This window comes from Hemiscyllium ocellatum, chromosome 47, assembly GCF_020745735.1.
Source record: "Hemiscyllium ocellatum isolate sHemOce1 chromosome 47, sHemOce1.pat.X.cur, whole genome shotgun sequence".
NCBI lineage: Eukaryota > Metazoa > Chordata > Chondrichthyes > Orectolobiformes > Hemiscylliidae > Hemiscyllium > Hemiscyllium ocellatum.
This window is the reverse complement of record NC_083447.1, coordinates 17,047,291-17,054,193: the sequence shown is the minus strand read 5'-3', so window position 1 is coordinate 17,054,193 and position 6,903 is coordinate 17,047,291.

Genomic DNA, 6,903 nt, shown 5'->3' with positions numbered 1-6,903 from the left:
CAACCGAACAGTACTCATGATGAGGGTCCTTAATTTGGAGAAGATGAGGTTCTCTATAGAATGGGGAAATATAATAGCCATTCGAAATTCTAAACAATTCTAACAGTTAAGATGAAGTCATTTTTGCTGGCAGAGAGACAGGCAACTTACCTTAACGGTTCATTAATCCCGTCAACAGTTCAACATCAGGCTCTGTTTGTGGGCACTCACAGCACCTTAACGTCCCGAGCAGCAGTTTCCCTGCGACTGGACCAATGCTGAGCTTACTGCAAAATAAGTTCAGCTTGTCTCGACTAAGTTTACCTTCCCCCACCTTGATTAGCACCGCCTCTTCCAAAAAACACAATTTGAGATATGGGCTACAAAGGTATTGCCAGTTATTTACAGTTCCTGACGGAAGCTGGTCACTGGTTTCAGGAATGGTGGCAAGGTAAGTATAGTTTGCACTTTGCCTGGTTTCTGAATCGTGCACCTGATTTTCAATTTGAAGTACAGGGTGGTGAAATTGCAGCGTCAGCCCTTAAGGGAGATGCTGGTGTAATGGTGTTATCGCTGAGCTAGTAATTTGTGGATGTTGGTTCAACAGTGGCAGGAAGTTAACTTTATAAAGGCTCAAGTTGAAAACTAGTCCCAATAATAGTGACCATAGCTACTAAAAGAAAACACATATTCCAGTTAGTTTTAGAGAAGGGAATTTGCCATCCTGGCCTGGCATACATGCTATTCATTTGGGGATTGGCTAGCTCAGTTGACTGGATGGCTGTTGTGCAATGCAGATTAACACCAACACTGTGGGTTCAATTTCCTGACTGGCCAGAATCACCAGAAAGGTCCCAGTTTCTCAGCCTCGTCACGTGGTATGGTGGTTCTCAGATTAAATTTACCACAAATCATCTTTTTATGAGAGAATGAGACTATGGTGACTTTATTTACTCGAGATCCACAGCAATATAGTTGACTCTTAACCACCCTTTCTAAGTCTTAAGATCTGCCCTTTCTTTGTTTTAAAACCACTTATCTTAGTTCTAGAAATTGACAGTGCAAGATAGCAGACGATGACACATCCCTCCCAGATTGACTCAATGTCTTCTGTGCTCGCTTTGAGCAGAATTTCAGCAGAGAATAACACCTGTTCCGACAAGTCCTGACGAATCTATCCCAACAGTCACTGCATCAGAGGTCAGATCAGTTGTCCTTTGTGTGAATCCAAGAAAAGCGATGGGACCAGACGGAGTACCAGACCGGGCACTCACAACATGTGCAGATCAACTGGAAGAAGTCTTCTCAGAAATCTTCAAACTCTCCCTGCAGCAGGCCACTGTCCCTGCCTGTTTCAAGAGGGTCAACATCATCCCTGTGCCTTAGAAGACTCATGCAGCATGTCTCAATGACTATCGCCCAGTGGCCCTAACTTTGGTGGTCATGAAGTGCTTTGAAAGGCTAGTCATGACATTAATCAATTCCAGCATCCCCACTACTCTTGACCCGCTAAAATTTGCCTATCGGACCAACAGATCCATGTCAGATGCCATATCACTTGCCTTTCACTCCTCCCTAGAACATCTTGACACCAAGAACAGCTACGTAAGAATTCTACTCATTGACTACAGTTCAGCCTTCAAAACTATTATCCCCTCAAGACTGATTACTAAACTTAGTGATCTTGGACTAAGCCCCACTCTCTGCAACTGGATCCTCAGTTTCCTGACCCACTGGCCACAATCAGTGAAGATTGGGGACAATATTTTATCCTCACTAACACACAACATTGGAGCCCCCCAGGGGTGTGTACTCAGCCCCCTACTGTACTCACTGTATACCCATGACTGCATTGTCTAATGCCATTTACAAGTTCACTGATGACACCACCATTGTCGGTTGAATTTCAGATGGCAACGAAACAGACTACAGATGGGAGGTGGAAGACCTGGAAAAATGGTGTGCTGAGAACAACCAAGCTCTCAATGCCAGCAAAACCAAAGAACTCAGTATTGACTTTCGGCGGGATGTTACTCATGTCCCCTATATATTAACGGCACAGAGGTGGAACGAGTGGAGAGTGTCAAGCTCCTGGGAGTGGTCATCCACAACAAGCTTTCTTGGACTCTTCATGTAGACACACTGGTTACAAAGGCCCAACAAAATCTCTTCTCCCTCAGGCAGCTGAGGAAATTTGGCATGATGGTGAATACTCTTGCCAACTTTTATAGGTGTGCCATTGAGAGCATTCTGTCTGGATGTGTCACTACCTGGTATGGCAGCTGTACCATTCAAGATCGGAGGTGGTCACAGAGAGTGGTGAACTCGGCTCGGACAATCCTTGGACTCCTCCATCGCCAGACCATAACAACACGAAGAACGCCTCATCTTCCGCCTAGGAACCCTCCGACCACAAGGGATGAACTCAGATTTCTCCAGTTTTGTCATTTCCCCTCCCCCCACCTTGTCTCAGTCCCAACCCTCGAACTCAGCACCACCTTCCTAACCTGGAATCTTCTTCCTGACCTCTCCGCCCCCACCCCCACTCTGGCCTATCACCCTCACCTTAACCTCCTTCCACCTATCGCATTTCCAATGCTCCTTCCCCAAGTCCCTCCTCCCTACCTTTTATCTTAGCTTGCTGGACACACTCTCCTCATTCCTGAAGAAGGGCTCATGCCCGAAACGTCGATTCTCCTGCTCCTTGGACACTGCCTGACCTGCTGCGCTTTTCCAGCAACACATTTTCAGCTCTGATCTCCAACATCTGTAGTCCTCTCTTTCCCTGAGAAGGTATAGAAGCCTGAACACACACACACACCAACCAGTTTCGAAACAGTTTCTACCCTACTGTTGTTAGAATACTGAACAGACTCACAAACTATTAACATTCGCCTTTGTTTTTGCCGCTGTTTATCTATTATTTATTTATCTATGCTACTTAACTCTGTGATCTGCCTGTATTGCTCACAAAACAAAGCTTTTCACTGTGCCTCGATACACGTGACAATAAATTCAATTCAATTTGCTTTTAGTGTTTTGTCATGCCTTTGTATTTATCTACTCAACTGTATCAGCTCTCGACAATCCCATATGCATGAGAATAGACTTTAAGGAGTGTGGTTGAGAAGAGGAAGGTGGCAATGATTAAATAAATGTATAATAGAGAGCCTAAGATTTTTACATGGCTGGGCAAGGGACAAGTGTTAAATATTTGGCTGCAGTGAACACCTGCAGGATCCTGATGTTTATCTCTGGGTGGGAGAAGGCAAGAACTGGGACTGTTAACCTCCCAGAAGGGCTTGGGTAATTTTAGTGCTGAAGATGATATCTACCAGTTGAAGGCTGACCTCTGAATAAACCTTGCGGGAAAAAAAACTGGCTTAAGGCAGGGGAATACAGGGGATGGCAGGAGAAAAAGCAAATACAGTCAAGTAAAAATCCCCAGGTGAAGGAATTAATATCGATTAGATTAGATTCCCTACAGAATGGAAACAGGCCCTTCAGCCCAAACCGACCCTCTGAACAGTAACCCACCCAGCCCATGCCCCTACATTTACCCCTGACTAACACTACGGGCAATGTAGCATGGCCAATTCACCCTAACCTGCACATCTTTGTGATTGTGGGAGGAAACCGGAGCAAACTCGCAGACACGGGGAGAATGTGCAAACTCCACACAGTCACCTGAGGCTGGAATTGAACCCAGGTCCCTGGCGCTGTGAGGCCATTGTGCCACCATTGTGCCACCAGTGTGCAGGCTAACATTGTTTGACATCCCAAAGTAGGTGTGAGTATAAACCTCAGTGCTGTACACTGTAAAAACTATGAGTGTGGGATGGTCAACACAATCATCACAGTATAGTGGTCTTGTGAACCCTGGAGTCATGAATAGGTCACAGTCAACAGATTAACCACTCAAAGAAGTACTTTAGTATGGCTGGTGACGAGAAGGGCACTACCTCTGAGTTCCTTCATAGACACCCGGTCAGTCTGCACTACCACACACTACCCTTGAAGCAGCTGTGGAGTTTGAGACTGTCATATGTCTCCTGTTGGGATATAGTGGGCGGCACGGTGGCACAGTGGTTAGCACTGCTGCCTCACAGCGCCTGAAGACCCGGGTTCAATTCCCGACTCAGGCGATTGACTGTGTGGAGTTTGCACGTTCTCCCCGTGTCTGCGTGGGTTTCCTCCGGGTGCTCCGGTTTCCTCCCACAGTCCAAAAATGTGCGGGTCAGGTGAATTGGCCATGCTAAATTGCCCGTAGTGTTAGGTAAGGGGTAATGTAGGGGTATGGGTGGGTTTCGCTTCGGCGGGTCGGTGTGGACTTGTTGGGCCGAAGGGCCTGTTTCCACACTGTAAGTCTAATCTAATCTAATACCTTTGCAAAGGAAATCTGGAGAGAGAGGCAGTGGTTTCTGTTGGGGTTTGTCCCGAGTAGCTCAATGGCGCGGGACTCTGCTCTACAGTCTGTTCCATGGGATACACACCGAGACAAATAGCGACTGCATCTGGAGGACCATCGACTTGGTGAAAGACGCTCTTCAGTCTTCCCGAAACTAGTCAGTCTTCCAGAGCAAGGAGTTGACCTCGACTGAGTGTTGCAGGCTGGCACATTCCAAGGTCTAGGACTAAAGCTTGGGGTAGCTTTAGCCAAAATGTGAGGCGAAAGACCATTATCTGAGGACCACCTGCTGAAAGTAAATAGGGTCTGTTCAGTTATCGGACCCTGCTTTTTCTAAAATTCATTCACAGAATGAGGGGATCACTGGCCAGGCCAGGATTTATTGCCCATCCCAGAGGGCAGTTAAGAGTCAACCACATTGCCGTGGACCTGGTAAGGATAGCAGTTTCCTTCCCTAAAGGACATTAATAAACCAGAAGGATTTTTCCTACAATGGATTCATGATCATCATTAGACTGTTATTTATTGAATTCAAATTCCACCATCTGCCATGGCAGGATTCAAAACTTGGTCCCCAGAACGTTACCCAGGTCACTGGATTAATAGTCAAGAGTGTGGTGCTGGGAAAGCACAGCAGGTCAGGCAGCATCCGAGGAGCAGGAGAAATCGAAGTTCCGGGCGAAAGCCCTTCATCAGGATGCTGCCTGACCTGCTGTGCTTTTCCAGCACCACACTCTCGACTCTGATCTCCAGCATCTGCAGCCCTCACTTTCACCTCTCTGGATTAATAGTCCAGTGATAATACCATCACCTAAGCTATCACCTCCTCTAAAAATGTGAGTGGCTCAAATGTATGTAAATATAGTACTGAACATGTAAGAGATGTCTTTGGTTTTTTTGGACAGAGTCAGACATTTGTTTGTTCCCTTGATATGCTACTGTCCAGAATCGGAGAAAGTGAGGCCTGCAGATGCTGGAGATGAGAGTCGAGAGTGTGGTGCTGGGAAAGCACAGCAGGTCAGGCAGCATCCAAGGAGCAGGAGAATCAACATTTCTGATGAAGGGCTTATGCCCGAAATGTCGATCCTCCTGCTCCTTGGATGCTGCCTGATCTGCTGTGCTTTTCCAACACCACACTCTTGACTCCTGTACAGAACAGAACTGCATTTGTGACTCTATATAGAAGATATTTCTATGAATGAAGTATATTTTTGAAATAGAAAAAAACAGGTAGGTCTATTGTTGGCCTTGTCAGTATCATTGTAGTGACTAGTGACGCACAATAAGGGAAACCAATTAAGAAGTTAAATGAAGAGAATTCTCTGCTAGACTGGGCGATTAAGGCCAAATTAATGAATATTTTCAAGAAGGAGTTAGATAAATGTTTTTGAGCTAAAGGTATTAAACGATATAGAAGCGTACTGAGTTCGGATGGTCAGCCATGATGGCATAGCAGACTCAAAGGGCTGAATGGCCTCTTCCTGTTCCAATTTTCCATGTTTCTCAATCTCATGCTTGTTCTGTAACTGGTTTCCAATTTCACTTTAATTCAAGGGTGACTAAAGAGATCAACGCACCCTTGACCACCATATCCACATCCCATGGACAACTAAAAGAAACCTGACGACATCACCGGGTGATTCACATTTGACAGGCAAACCTCACTGCTCACTGACAGATCACTGCAGACAATATGGTGGTCCTGTGGTCCTGACACCTGTTATCATTACCTTGCACCTCTTAAAGGGAAAGGGTTGTTCCCACTCATCTTTTCATGAGTCTATGCTCTGCTTTTGCAGTGCTGTTGTTAAGATGCCGAAGGAGGTCTGCTATCTTTTTCATGGCAGACAGATCCACAGACATTGAAACTACAAGAGATGAGTGACACAGCGTGTCAATGTTAATGGTTTCACACCCAGCATTTAGCTCCTGTTTCAGAAATTATTCATTGATCTCACCAGGACTTTTAAGGGAAGATTTTGATCATTAGCTCTCTTACCCTCCGTATATCAGGCTTGTGGAAGGACCATCAGCTGAATGCCTTTTCTTCAAGACATATATCGAAACCAACTTGGAAACAGATCACTTTTCCAGTGAGAAGCTATTGGCCAATCAACCTTACGATGACTGGCCCAGACTAATCGTTGGGGGCGACCCAGCAATGAGAAATTAGGATGATTTATTGAAGTAAATATTTTCTTCGGGGTAGGGGAAGTTTGGGTGTCAGAAGGAATGGAAAAAGATGGCTTTAAAAGGCCATTTAGAAAAGTCTCCATCCATGCGACTGATTGTCCTCGGAATGGAAGCATTTGCCACAAACATACTGGCAGACAGGTTTCCCAGTCAGGAAGGTAGCCATCTTTCTCACACAGCATACAGGTCGAAATTCAACTCAGTGGTGAGTTGAGGTCCTTAAGCAACAATTCATTAACTACTTCGGGGCTTTAATTGATGACATGTCAAGAAAGCTCCCAATAGACATTCTCCACCGGATGTGGGGATCTCCAATGAAGGGC